Source organism: Salarias fasciatus, chromosome 15, assembly GCF_902148845.1.
Source record: "Salarias fasciatus chromosome 15, fSalaFa1.1, whole genome shotgun sequence".
NCBI classification, from domain to species: Eukaryota; Metazoa; Chordata; class Actinopteri; order Blenniiformes; family Blenniidae; genus Salarias; species Salarias fasciatus.
This window is the reverse complement of record NC_043759.1, coordinates 27,175,879-27,189,927: the sequence shown is the minus strand read 5'-3', so window position 1 is coordinate 27,189,927 and position 14,049 is coordinate 27,175,879. Positions and strand designations below refer to the sequence as shown.

Genomic DNA, 14,049 nt, shown 5'->3' with positions numbered 1-14,049 from the left:
AAGACCACCTGGAAGTCTTCAAAGCTGCAGAGTCCTGCTTCTTTGGTCTCAGTGAAGAAGTGATGAACAAGTCCCACCAAGCTGAACTTCTTCTCCTTCAGCACATTCAGCTCTCTGAAGGAGAATGGAAATGTGAAGTGGACGTCCTGGTTGTCTTTGTCTTCAGCCCAGTCCAGAGTGAACTTCTGAGTCAGGACTGTTTTCCCAATGCCAGCCACTCCCTTTGTCAGCACTGCTCTGATTGGTTGAGATCTTCCAGGTGAGGCTTTAAAGATGTCTCCTGGTCTGATGCTTGTTTCTGCTCTGTCTGCTGTCCTGGATGCTGCTTCAATCTGTCTGACCTCATGTTCCTCATTGACCTCTGCAGCCCCTCCCTCTGTGATGTGGAGCTCTGTGTAGATCTGGTTCAGGAAGGTGGACTCTCCTGCTTTAGAGACTCCTTCAAACACACACTGGAACCTCTTCTTCAGCCCACATTTCAGCTTCTGTTGGCAGATTGCAGCAGAAGTTCCTGGAAATAAAAAGAAATAAAGGGTTGAGTGTATTAGACACTGAATGTGAAGATGAAAGTGTGTTGTTGATGTTTCTCCTCCATCAGATCATCCAGCTCTTCAGTACAGACCAAACAGCCTCTGATCTGATGGAGATGTTTGCATGATATGAACAGCAGAGCTCAGGAAGAGACATGAGACCATTGTTGTCTCCATGTTTGATGATTGGAGATGTGGACTTGTGGGAGCTGACTTCCTGTTTCCTGTGCTCCCTGTACTGGTTGGTATCAGCTGCTCTGAGTGGAGCTCTTCAGCTCTCAGCTTCTCCTTTTCCACTGAGCTGCTTTCAGGACTCATTCAGAGTCAGAGACTGACTTAGCACCAGTTCTTTGTTTCCATCAGCACCAAGTCCAGACCCTCAAAACTGATGTTCAACAAGCTCCAGCTCCTTGGTGGGCCAGAGCCAAGCACAGAGTACGTCAGAGAGAGCAATTATTGTGACCAACCAGACTGGTGGAAACACAGAACCACCAGTTTTATAACAGCCTCGAGGGAAGATACAGTTAAAACTATCTCAGCATGGATGCTAAAATAAAACAGCAGTGGACTGAGGATGAGACCCAGAGCTTCCTGCACTGTGGTGCTTGTCCACTACACAGTTCAAGCACTACTCCACTCGCCTGGATTCAGTCTTGGTGGTTTTCACTCCACTGGAGTACCGGGTCGGCGTAGGTCCAGTTATCATTAGAACTCGATCCAAACCTCCAGGGATGTTGTTTGTTCTGTGGCACATTGTGGGTCGCTCCGTCTACCTCCCACTGAATCGGGAAAGTGTTTTTGACAGAATAAATTACCTCAAGAAGAATTGACAGCTGCAGCCCACAACCAGTTCTTAGGAGGGTCCAGGTTTGAACCAACACTGGCTTTAGCACCAACACCAAACTGACATCTGGTTCTTCTGGATGGAAAATGAAAATGTGTGGATTCTTTCATTTGGCAAATATTTTTCATTTTGTTCACTCCTCCTGGTTTCAGACTCAGAGTCTTGTGTCGGTTCCTTTTCTGCTTCTGTCTGTTTCACAGTTTCTGTGTCTGACCTGGAAATGACCTCTGACCTCTGGTTTGGACTCTGTTCCTGCTCTCTGCTCTCCAGTCACTGTTGGACCTGAAAACATTTCTCTGTTTCATCTCCATCCTGTGAAATGAGATCAAATCCTCTTACTGCTCCTCAGACGCTCAGCCAGCTCCTCCTGCTTCATCCTCCTCAGGAAGTCCAGAGTCATCCTCACTAATGACTCTCTGCTGCTCCTCCGCTCTTCATCCTCATCCTCTCTCTCACTCCCAAAGCATGCTGGGTAATCTGGACTCAGGAGCTTCTTCATCTTCTTCAGCTCCTCCTTCATGAAAGCCACCATGTTGTCCTCCAGTAGCTGGAACAGAGAAACATCTGGAGTGAGACAGATGGAGATGTGAGTGTAAATCCAGGATGACAACATGTGAAGCCGAGTCACTCTTCATGTGGATCTCCAGCAGAAACAGCTTCAGCATCAGTGAAGGCTGGAAGCTGGATGAAGGTTGGACTGTTTCACTCTGGACCTGAATGGATCTAAGAAGCTGAGAGTCTGCTTCATGTTTCAGCTGGAAGTCTCCACAACTTCTTCTGTCTCACTGATGTGACAGTAAAGTGTTGAATGGAGACTTGTTCTCACCATAAAGATGGAGTCCAGATGTGTTTGATGCTGAGGGGCGGAGCCTCCACGGAGAGCCTGGGAGCTCTGCTGGCTGACGCTGCAGAAACATGTTGACTTTGTTCAAGCTGCTGTTATGATGATGAATCCTGACACAAACACTGATTCTCACCCCTCATCAGCTCCTCCTGCTCCACATTTAAAGTTATAGGGTTCAAACATGGACCGGTCACTCTTCAGGGACACACAGCTGGATAGAAACTCAGAGTCAGAGCTGAAAACAAACAACATCAGGAACAGACTGAGTGGAAAAATGGAGGAAGACTGGAGGATAAAGGGAAGAAGTGAGAGTTTCAGACTCTGATGATTCTCTGACTGAAAACTATAGAACAGTTAGAAACGAGCAGGATTCTGCTTTCAATAACATGTGTCTGAATCATTTTCTAAATGAAGACACAATATTCAGAGAATGACAGCAAATAAAACTCACTGTCCTCTGAAATTTAGAGCAAAGTCCTTGGACCGGTCACTCTTCAGGGACACACAGCTGGGTTCAACTTCAGGCTCTGACCTGATACAAAGACACAGCGGTATTAGACACACACACTGACACGCACACACACACACACACACACACACACACACACACAGTAAGATGATGTGAAGAAGACTGGTGGACAGGTAAAGATGGAGTCTCACCTCTGAGCTGTGGTCTGGTTCTCATGTTCTCCACACAGAGTCCTTTTAGAGGGAGGGACTCCCTCCTCTCTGTCCTCACACTGATCCATGGCAGAACACACACCTACACACACATGCAAACACAGTTAAATATGACCATTTTGAAGACCTGTCTGATCTTCAAACTACTGCTGAATGATGTTTCTGAAGGAGACCTGATTTCTGTCCCCAAAAGAAAGAGTCCCAACAATGTGATGAAAACACATTTGTGTGTGTGTGTGTGTGTGTGTGTGTGTGTGTGTGTTGGGACATTAACAGAAACGAACTGCAAGTGTTCTTTTTTTTTCCTTCTCGTCTTGACAGTGACGCATACAGCGAACTTCCAGAATGAAGAGACAAAAGCCCTCTGGAGCTCATTTCAGGAAAAAGCGTAAAGAAGTTGGAGAAGCAAGAAAGAAGTCGAGGTATGGTGTCATTAAATATTTTGCTGGATCCTGCATGAACAGAACTGAACGTATGTTCTGGCGTGTAGGCTAGCTCGTTATGCTAATTGGCTAACGTTAGCCCTCATTAGAGTTGCCAACCGTTCCTTGAAAGACGGAATCGTTCCGTATTTGGATGTAAAAGTGTGCGTTCCGTATTGAGCTGAAAAGGAACGCACTTTGTTCCGTATTTCTGAGAGTCAAAACGTGAGCAATGGAACTTGCGCTTTTTTTTGTAAACTTACGGTAAATTGTTCACCGGCTCTCTGACGTTCTGTGACCAATGAGCTGACAGAGATGGCTCGACAACACAGAATCACTCTGATCTCATTGGTCAAAAAAAGGCCGTTCCTAGCAGGCTACGGCAGCTCATTGGCCAATAGTCAGTTCGTCACAGAGCGCATGGGAGGAAGGAAATCACAACATTACAGCAGCAGCATGGCTTCCAGAGACATGTCAGTTTGTGCCGTTTCCATATCAGATATATCATGTTTAGTTCATTGATGTGTGTCTGCTGCTGCAGACTGTGGAGTGTTTTCAGTTTAGAAACAGAACCTTGTTGGTTTTTCTGTTTAGAAAGTTTTTCAGTTTTGATTTTGCACTTTTTTAGTTGAAAATAAAAAAAGAACATGTTAAAATCCAGAAGAGACAGCAGCTGTTTGTTATTTTGCACATTTAGCAATAAATATAGAATAGAATAGGAATAGAAGACTTTATTAATCTCACAGTGGAGAAATTTACAGGTGTATCGGCTCATAGAACACACAGCAGGGTGCAAAAGTAATGAATGGTGCAATAATTAACAAGTAACAGTGCAAATCATACTGGGATTGACAATAGAAGCTAAAGACAATGAAGATCTAACTGTATGTACAACCTGAGTCTTAAAAATATAACAGGAAATATATAAAATATACAATACAATATGCAATATATAACTATACAGTATGATAAATAATATGTACAATATGTTTTAGCAGAGTGAATGGATGATAAAGTGTTGCTGAATTTCTTAACGGGGGGGGCAGGATATTGTAATGTCCAGGATTATTGCACATATTCTACACAGTAGAACTGTACAGTCTGACAGCGGTGGGGATGAGAGACCTGTGGCAGCTCCTTCCTGCTCTGAGGGTCTCAGTCTCCTCTGAAGGAGCTGCTGAGCTGCTCTGCCGTCCGCTGCAGTGGCTGAGAGCTGTTGTCCATGATGATGATACTGGAATGATAACTGTCTCACTGTAGGCCTCAAATACAAACTGATCAAGCTGATCATGAGTTATTGTAGGTGTGATGCAGTAGCCTAATGTGTTTTTATAGTCTGTAATAGGTATAACTGTAGAAAAATGCTGTTATATATGCGTTTTTCACCCCCCAAAAACCCAGTTTTTTTTCAGCTGTCCACGAGAGGCGTTCCTTATTTCAGTCTCTTGGAGTTGGCAACCCTAGCCCTCATCGTGACAGTACTGTTCGTGCTGCTTCGTTAGCTCACTTTTAATATGATAAAGTTACTTCTGTGTTGAAGAAAGTAGCAAAGACAGTGATTTAAGAAATGCACGTAGTGATGACACTGTTGATGGAAATTGTTTCTTCTTTTAAAGTTCGTGCTCCGACGCTCTGACAGACTCGTACAGTTGCCTCAGTGCAGGAGATGCTACCGTCACTGAACCTCACCAGCTGGCTTCAATTTATTTTAAGCCATTAAAATAAATGATCAACTTAAACACAAGTTTCAGAATATTGACATATTTATATGAATGGAAACATGACTCCATGCATCCCAGACGCAGCCATACAACTGGAGGGGATGACATCGTCTTTATCAGACAAGTCATTACCAGAATATCACATTTAATTAGAACAGGTGTCCTGAAGTAGTTGTTCCACAAACAGTAATTAGGATGACCTCGGTCAGAGATGTTAATATGTCAGGTGTTACCATGCATTTCGCTTCCCATGTAAACACCAGTTAATCAATTACCTGCTATCTCTATAGATTTACTTCTGAAATATTTGTCTTCTACTCCTGCAATACCAGATCAACAGCAGCCGCTGCATCCACCGTGGTACCCAGTGATTCAGGACTCTCTGACACCCAGCCTGGAAGCAGTGAAAGTCGACCCACAGTCCCCTCTACATCAGACGAACCTGTCAGTGAAATAGGTACACCTTTCTCTATCCCCACCCCAGTGCTGCCTCTTCAAAGAGGTAATGTTGTGTGTGTGTGTGCATGTTTTTTTAGTGTGTAATTTATTTACAGCCTTGTGTTCAACTTTTTGCATTTGTATGCACTTTTAAAATGTATTTCAATATTTATTTAAGCTATTCAAAGTGTGTGTGTGTTTTTTTAAGTGTTTAATTTATGTTCAATAAAGTGAAAAATGCTTGAAGTTAGTTTCTATGTATGTTTTTAGTATCTTTTTTTGGGCAAGGGGCGTGTGTGTGTGTGTGTGTGTGTGTGTGTGTGTGTGTGTGTGTGTGTGGGGGGGGGGTCTCCTGTCTCCCCCAGGGTGCTAAATGAGTCAGGAACGGCCCTGGACTCTGTTTAAATGAGCTCAGGACATTTTCTTCCTCCAGGATCTGGAGACGTTCACCTCAGCAGGACTTGGCTCCATGAAACACTGAGTTCACTCCGTCACAGTGGACAGGTCACCAGTTGATGAAGGACTCCATCACCTCCACCCTGTGGAGCAGAGAGGGAGCTCCACCAGGCTGCTGCTTCAACACCATCACTGTGAGCAGACTGAGCAGTCAGAGGGACCTGGGTCTCTCTCACATCTGGAAATGGATTCAGGGTTTTTGACCGGCCGCTCCCAGAGGGTGAGAGTAGGACCCCAGCTGTCCTCAGCATGGAGGACCACCGGCTCTCCACAGGGCTGTGCTGAGTCCCCTCCTCTACACCCACGACTGCACCCCCACCCACCCAAGAAACTCCATCACCTCCTCTGTGGTGGGGCTCATCTCAGGAGGTGAGGCTGCTTCCAGGGTGGAGGTGGAGCGACTGTGGGTCTGGTGCTCCATCAACAACCTCATCCTGAACATCTCCAAGCTGAAGGAACTGATCATCAGGAGCAAACCGGACCTTCAGCTCAGAACAATCAATGGGGACAGGGTGGAGATGGAGCCAGACTTCAGCTTCCTGGTCTCCTCCATCAGTAAAGACCTGACCTGGACTGCTGGCTCCACCCTGATCCTGAAGAAGGCCCAGCAGAGACTTGACTTCCTGAGGATTCTCAGGAAGAAGAATGTAAAAGCTCAGCTCTTGGTGTCCTGCTGCTGCTGCTTGGTGGAGTCCGTGCTGACTCCAGCATTGAGCTGTGGTTTTCCAGCTGCAGCAGAGAGGAAGCAGCTCCAGAGGCTCAGAAACACTGCCAGACCCTGAGCAGCTGCCTCTCCCTTCTCTGGAGGAGATCTACCACACCTGCTGCCTCAGCAGGGACTCCTCACAACCCGGTCTCCACCTTTTGAACTCTGACCCACAGGGAGAAGTTTCAGGGCCATGAAGGAGAAAAAAAACACACTTTCAATAGCTTTTACTCTGGAGCTGTCGTTGCCTTGAATGCTGCTAACAAAATTGATTTTGTAAACAGCTGACAATCCTCGGGTTGCCAACTCCCAGACATTGAAATAAGGAACGCCTCTCGCAGGCAGCTGAAAAAAACTGGGTTTTTGGGGGGTCAAAAACGCATATATAACAACATTTTGCCACAGTTATACCTATTACAGACTATAAAAACACATTAGGCTACTGCATTACACCTACAGTAGCAAGATTGTAATAACTCATGATCAGCTTGATCAGTTTGTATTTGAGGCCTGCAGTGAGACAGTTATCATTCCAGTATCATCATCATCATGGACAGCAGCTCTCAGCCACTGCACCGGACGGTAGAGCAGCTCAGCAGCTCCTTCAGAGGAGACTGAGACCCTCAGTGCAGGAAGGAGCTACCACAGGCCTCTCATCCCCACCGCTGTCAGACTGTACAGTTCTGTGTAGAATACGTGCAATAATCCTGGACATTATAATATTCTGCACCCGCCCCCCTTTAAGAAATTCAGCGACACTTTATCATCCATTCATTCTGCTGTATCCATTCACTGCGCTAAAACATATTGTACTTATTATATATCATACTGTAAAGTTATATATTGCATCGTATATTGCTGTATTGTATATATTGTATATATTATATATGTCCTGTTATATTTTTAAGACTCAGGTTGTACATACAGTTAGATCTTCATTGTCTTTAGCTTCTATTATCAGTCCTCGTATGATTTGCACTGTTACTTGTTAATTATTGCCCCATTCATTACCTTTGCACCCTGCTGTGGGTTCTATGAGCCTATACACCTGTACATTTCTCCACTGTGAGATTAATAAAGTCTTCTATTTTATTCTATTCTATTCTATATTTATTGCTAAATGTGCAAAATAACATCAAACAGCTGCTGTCTCTTCTGGATTTTAACATGTTCTTTTTTTACTTTCAACTAAAAAAGTGCAAAATCAAAACTGAAAAACCTTCTGAACAAAAAAAAAAACCAACAAGGTGCCGTTTCCAAACTGAAAACACTCCACAGTCTGCAGCAGCAGACACAAATCAATTAACTAAACATAATATATCCGATATGGAAACGGCACAAACTTACATGTCTCTGGAAGCCATGCTGCACTGCTGTAATGTTTTGATTTTCTTCTTCCCTGCGCTCTGTGACCAAACTGACTATTGTCCAATGAGCTGCCGTGGCCTACGAGGAACGGTCTGTTTTTGACCAATGAGATAAGAGTGATTCTGTGTTGTCAAGCCATCTCTGTCAGCTCATTGGTCACAGAACGTCAGAGAGCCGGTGAACAATTTACGTAAATTTTCATAAAAAAGCGCATGTTCCATTGCTCACGTTTTGACTCTCACAAAAATACGGAACAAAGTGCGTTCCTTTTCAGCTCAATACGGAACGCACACTTTTACATCCAAATACGGAACGATTCCGTTTTTCAAGGAACGGTTGGCAACTCTAGACGATCCTCACTCCACACTTTGCAGCAACTCTGTTAAAGGTGCTGTAGGCAGGATTTTGTTAGTCAATGCTAATTTTTCTGTGTTTTCTTTGGATTAAATGTTAGAGTATCCATTGATAATCCTTTAGGAGTGTAGCATAATTGCACAATTCCGAGGGCGCAGCGTTTCCATCCGTCTCTGTTCTGAGCTGAAAAGGAATCTCGACAGCTCCAGGTATCTTTGACCAATCAGAAGAGCCCCTGAGGCTCTAGCCATGATTGGTTGAGGGGTGTTCGTCGCACGTTCTTGTGGGAGGGGCTTAACTTGCGTAAGGGCATGATGTCAGAGAAAACAGGACAGGATTGGCTGTGCAGGGTTTCAAATCGCCATCTTAGATGGGTCAAATTGCCATCTTGCTTAGATAACTCTAAGCAAGATGGCGGAGATGCGGAATCCTGTCTACAGCACCTTTAAAACACAAAGTACATTAACCTAAGTTCAATATTCAGGCAATATTCAGGCTTGTTGTCTTCACTGTTTCCTCTTTTTTCATGTTGCTCTGTTTGCAAGAGCTGCTTCCAGAGGTGTCAGCTTATGAGGGACGGGGGACGTGTGTCCTCTACTTTTTGCCGTGGGGAATTTTGTCTCTGAGGATGAAGAATTCAGTGGATCCAGAGATGTGGAAGGACGTCGGGAACATGGTAAACTAGCTTGATCCGTTCACTGAGCCTGTGCATTGTGTTGTGGAATAAATTGCCTTTCTTGGTCGTGGATTTTGTGAAATGAATTTCTAAATAAATGCGACTCATCGTCCAGAGCGACTTATGACAGCAGTATGACTCTTGACCCTTTCAGAGTTCTTACATGGAATTTAAGGCAGTGCCCAAATGTAAATATTTTGTGCTACCATGTGGGCAGATTCAGTGGCAAACAATGACATTCATACCCAAAAAGCATCTCGTGACTGCCTGTTTGGAAAGGCTGGCTTCTCAAAAGACACTTTGGCCAATAGCCATCCTCCAGTCTGGTGAAGTTGGCACATTATTCACAGATTCGGTTTTTCGGTCTCAATAACTCTTCAATGAAATGTCATTAACTCTCAAAGGATGCCTCTTTCCCATCACTGTGAGGTGGACAATATTCTACAAGCTCATTTTTATCAAAAGTATTTGCTTATCAGCAGCAGCAGCAATAATATTGATTTCTATGAGCTGAAGGCAGAGGAGTGATGTTCAGGAACCGTCTGCAAATTACAAGATGCTGCAACAGTGAAGAGAAATGCCACAAAAAAATACATCATGCTGGTATTCACTAGTGTCACCAACCTTCAGTTGTCTCCTGCTGATTACACTACCACAGTTAGCTTCATATGAAAAATGAGTTTTCGTCAAATGGATTTTGCGAGTAATAAAACTCAGTAAATTCACTGTAATGAACTGCAAACTAATTAAGCTCTGTCCAACTGGCAAAGGAACCCCTGGTGATCAAGTCACAGCAATTAGTTTCATGAAAGAAGAAATTTCTATGATTTTTTTTAAAAAACTTTTATCAGGAATAATTTTCAATAACTTCAACGTAATTTTAAAGCAGGTGTGTGAGAGAGGGGACACTGAAAGATTATCTACCGTGTTGGTGTGTGTGTTAAAGACATAGCCGACTGGAAGATCCTGAGAACCAATCAGAATTGCATGGTTCCAACTCGTAATTGGGCAGTCATAATGCCAATCAATGTGGGAACGCGTTTGCGTGATGACATATCATGTCGAGTCGCCGCCTCTGTGCGCTCTGGTTTCGAGCTGCGCATGTGCAGAGCATTGTTTAGGAAGTGACATGCAGCGGGAGCGACCCTCATTCAGAAGCAGCTTGCTCCTCCCGGCGCCTCCGAAGATGTCCAGCCACAAAAAAAGAACATTTTGAAATGGCAGAGGATAGAAGAAAGGCCATGGAAAAGAAGGTAAAACCCGAGTTTTACTGGGAGACTCCTTTACGAGGCCGCGGACATTCAAAGCACAAAAGGGATTTAAAACTGATCATAACGTGGGGAAGTTTCTGCTGGACAGGTAACCTGCTGATTATCCCATTCAAATGTGTTTCTGTTGCATAAACACGTCAGACACTACTTTACGGATCGTATTCTTATGTATGATTGGAAGAAGAGTCCGACATGATTACAAATGTGTTTTAATCCTATGTGGAAAGACGATGCTTCAGCTGCACGGATGTAAACAAACTGACATGCAGCTGACGTGCGCGCTCCCACAGTCCTCATGGGGAGGGAGCTGCACATGCGCAGTGCTCCAAAAATGGCAAATGGGCCATGTTGTACGAAATAGGCGGAGAATCCTCGAATATGTCTTTAAGGAGGAACGTGTTGAGAGGAAACCCTATCTGTGAGCTCAGCTGCTCAGCTGTGGAACAGGACCTTTTGTACTTGTCAACTGTGAGTTTAAATGCACTCTGTGAAAATAAAAGGGTCACCGCACCCAAACTCATCGTGTGGAATATTGGTTTGTTGGCTCTAACCAGTCTGAAACCAGCCTCCCTCTCATTCCTCAATAGAAACCCACAAATGCATTAGTCTGGACTGGTAAAAGACTGCAAAAAAATCTTTTTATAGCTTGACACAGTGTGAGAGTTGAAAAAACGTTCATATTCAGCTTCAAGTTCTGAAAATACAGACCACTCACCAGTTATGTCGAGACATTTCACCAATTGGCTGTTGTTTCTTTGTTTGCTCAACTCCTGCCATCAGACAGGTTCATATCTGTAAAGGAAGGTATTTTTGCCCTGAGCTCAGGCTCACAGGCTCACTCAATCTAACTGTACTGCTTATGGGCACACGCCACATGCATTTTGCAGTTTGTATCAAAAAGCCCACTGGCAAAACTGTGGACACCGTGGAAACAAAGCTCACCGGGACAGCGATCACGGCCCTGCCAGAGGTACACAATCTGCCAGATGTGGAAAATGAAATCACTTTGCCAAGGTCTGTAAATCGATAAAAGGGAAATCAGGGCGTGATGTGACTGACAGCCATTCAGCCAATGAGACAGATGAACTTTTTATTGATGCCGTGACAAAGAATGGGCATTTATCTGAATCAGAGCAAACCTTTGCAAACACTGGTCTAGGAAAAAAGGGCACAGAGCTCAAATTTAAGCTTCATACTAGAGCACAGGTTAACGTTATTCCCCTGAGTGTGTCCCACCAGCTGGAGACAGCATACAACCTACTGCTGCAGCCGACAGTACATCACACACACTGACTGGGTATGGAGGACAGCCGCTGGTTGTTAAAGGCATGGGCAAGATGCACTGTACATACAAGGACTGCGGCATGATGTTGGACTTTTATGTCGTCAACACAAAATCACTGCCACTGCTCAGCTTAAATGCATGCCTTGATTTGGACATAATAAAGTTGGTATTGTCCATCAAGGCACCAGTGGATCAGAAATCCATCAGTTTTCTGATGTTTTCGGAAGAATTTTAATTATTTCCAGGAGAATGCACCGTTCACCTTGACCCAGCTGCAACACCTGTGGTATGCCCACCAAGGAGAATCCCCATAGCTTTGTGCGGCCATCTGCAAACAGAACTGCAACACATTGAGGACAAAGCAAAATTCCCAGAGTAACAGAGTCCTCAGAGTGGCTTAATGCTTTAGCAGTAGTTGAGAGACCACGCACAGGGAAGCTAGGGGTCTGCCTCGACCCCAGAAACTTGAACAAAGCTGGCAAAAGACCACATTGCCCATTACCAATGCTGGAGGATGTGACTCCAAAGCTTACAGGTCCAAAGCACTTCACTGTGTTAGATGTACGTTCAGGATACTGAGCCATCAAGCTCCCCACTGAATCCTCCAAGCTTACTACATTTAATACACCATTCGGACGCGACCGTTTTCTGAGGCTTTCCTTTGGACTGATTTCAGCACAAGACGAGTTCCAGAGAAAGATTGATGAGACCTACTAGGGTCTTTAGGGTGTGGTTGCTACTGTTGATGACATCCTCATTTCCAGGACAAGCAGAGAGGAGCACGACAGAAACCTCCACACCATGTTGCAGAGATCACGAGAGAGAGGTGTCCGACTCAACCCTGAGAAAAGTGTCATCTATGGCTCTGCAGGCACTGTGGTGCAGCCTCTACTGCTTATTGGCTGTTAGCCCTGCCGGCTCTGAATGTAACCAATCAGATCAGGGCCGTTTCAAGCTTCATGGGGGCCCTAGGCAAGATGTTGTTTGGGGGCCCCTATTTTTTCAGACTGTAATGAAGAGATTCCTAACCCTTTAGATGGTCTACTAAGCCTAGGCTACAGTTAAAATCAAACGTCTTAATAGTTGAGCCACTCAGGCAAGTTAAACCGATAAGACTATAATACAAGGAAAATCATCCTCTATATGTCAATAAATAAAACAGATTGAGAATTTATAAAAGAAAAAAACATTTACTTTAAATAATAACACATAGCAAATCAACATGTATTTTAAAGTTCAACAATCAAAACAAACCACCGCTTAAAATAATACTTAACACGACAGTCTCACACTCCGCACAACAGCTAATAATAACACACTATTCACAGTAACAGTCACAGTATATTGTGTTCAAAATGTCTGCTTCCTAGCTTTCTGCCATCTTCTTTTCTGGGAAACGTAAAAACAGAACTGATCTGAAATGGCCCTCTGCCTACTATATCAGTTCTGAATGAATCAGAGAAAACTGATGGCCACTGGCAGGTCAGCTGGATCAAAAACAGACAGCTGACCATGTAAATGTGCAGCTGATGCTTCCTGGGCAGAAAGAGGTTCTAAGGTAAGTGATTGTTCTGGAGTTTCTGGACAGAAGGAGGTTTGGAGGCACTTGATGGCCCTGGGGCTTCCTGGTCAGGATGTTCAGACGATCTCTCAGGCTCGATGTCTGGAGCGCCAAAATATTTTAGAATTGCTCCTGCAAAGACAAAGCTCATTAGGTTATCAAGCAAAAAATAGATCCTGAGTACATATTCTATTTTATTATCACAGTGTTGTTGCAGTAATACAGAAAATTGAAATTATCTGTCTTTAAACTAAACATTGTGATGTACAGTGTCCCTTTAAAGTTTGTACCCAGTTACAAAGTTGCCACTTTTAAGAGTTTTCTGCATTAGTTTACCAATTGTACTAAATTAATAAAACTAAGACAAATGAACCACTGCCATAACAGTCTAAAATAAGAAGAAAACACCATGCCTAGTATTTATAGATCACACTCATTGAACACATTACTTGTATTTGTTTTTATTGGTTTGATATTGTTTTATTGGTTTTAAATTATGTACTTATTTTTATTCATATACTTTAATTATTTTGGAGCGCACTTTGGTCACTGTATGTGTTGTAAAGGGCTCTATTAAATAAATGTTGATTGATAGATCGATTAAAAAACAGACCTTTAAAAGAGTTCTTTAAATTAAAAACAAAAAAGTGGCACAGTTTTAATTAGAGTCCTATACAATACACTCTAAATTTAGTAAATTAATTCTAACTAATCATAAAATAAAGTGTAAAATATGTGAGAGACAACTTCCACACAGAGCAGACTACTACAACGACATGCCTCCCTCCTTATAATCTGAATGAACGGCTCCACGGTCCGGAGTCAGCCAATCATTCCCATGACAAGACAGGCCAGCTTTCATGAGACAAAGCTTAAAGCTGAGTTTGTGACG

At 43.6% G+C, this 14,049-nt stretch overlaps 1 long non-coding RNA gene across 1 annotated transcript; it reads right to left on the bottom strand.

Annotated features, from left to right (window-relative positions):
- Positions 1 to 2,240: 2,240 nt before the first annotated feature.
- LOC115401705 (uncharacterized) lies at positions 2,241 to 6,808 on the bottom strand. The gene is made up of 5 exons (XR_003932991.1): positions 6,505 to 6,808; positions 2,879 to 2,981; positions 2,670 to 2,750; positions 2,352 to 2,453; positions 2,241 to 2,279 (listed from the first exon to the last, which is right to left on the bottom strand). It is a non-coding gene; the product is annotated as an uncharacterized LOC115401705 (long non-coding RNA).
- Positions 6,809 to 14,049: the final 7,241 nt, after the last annotated feature.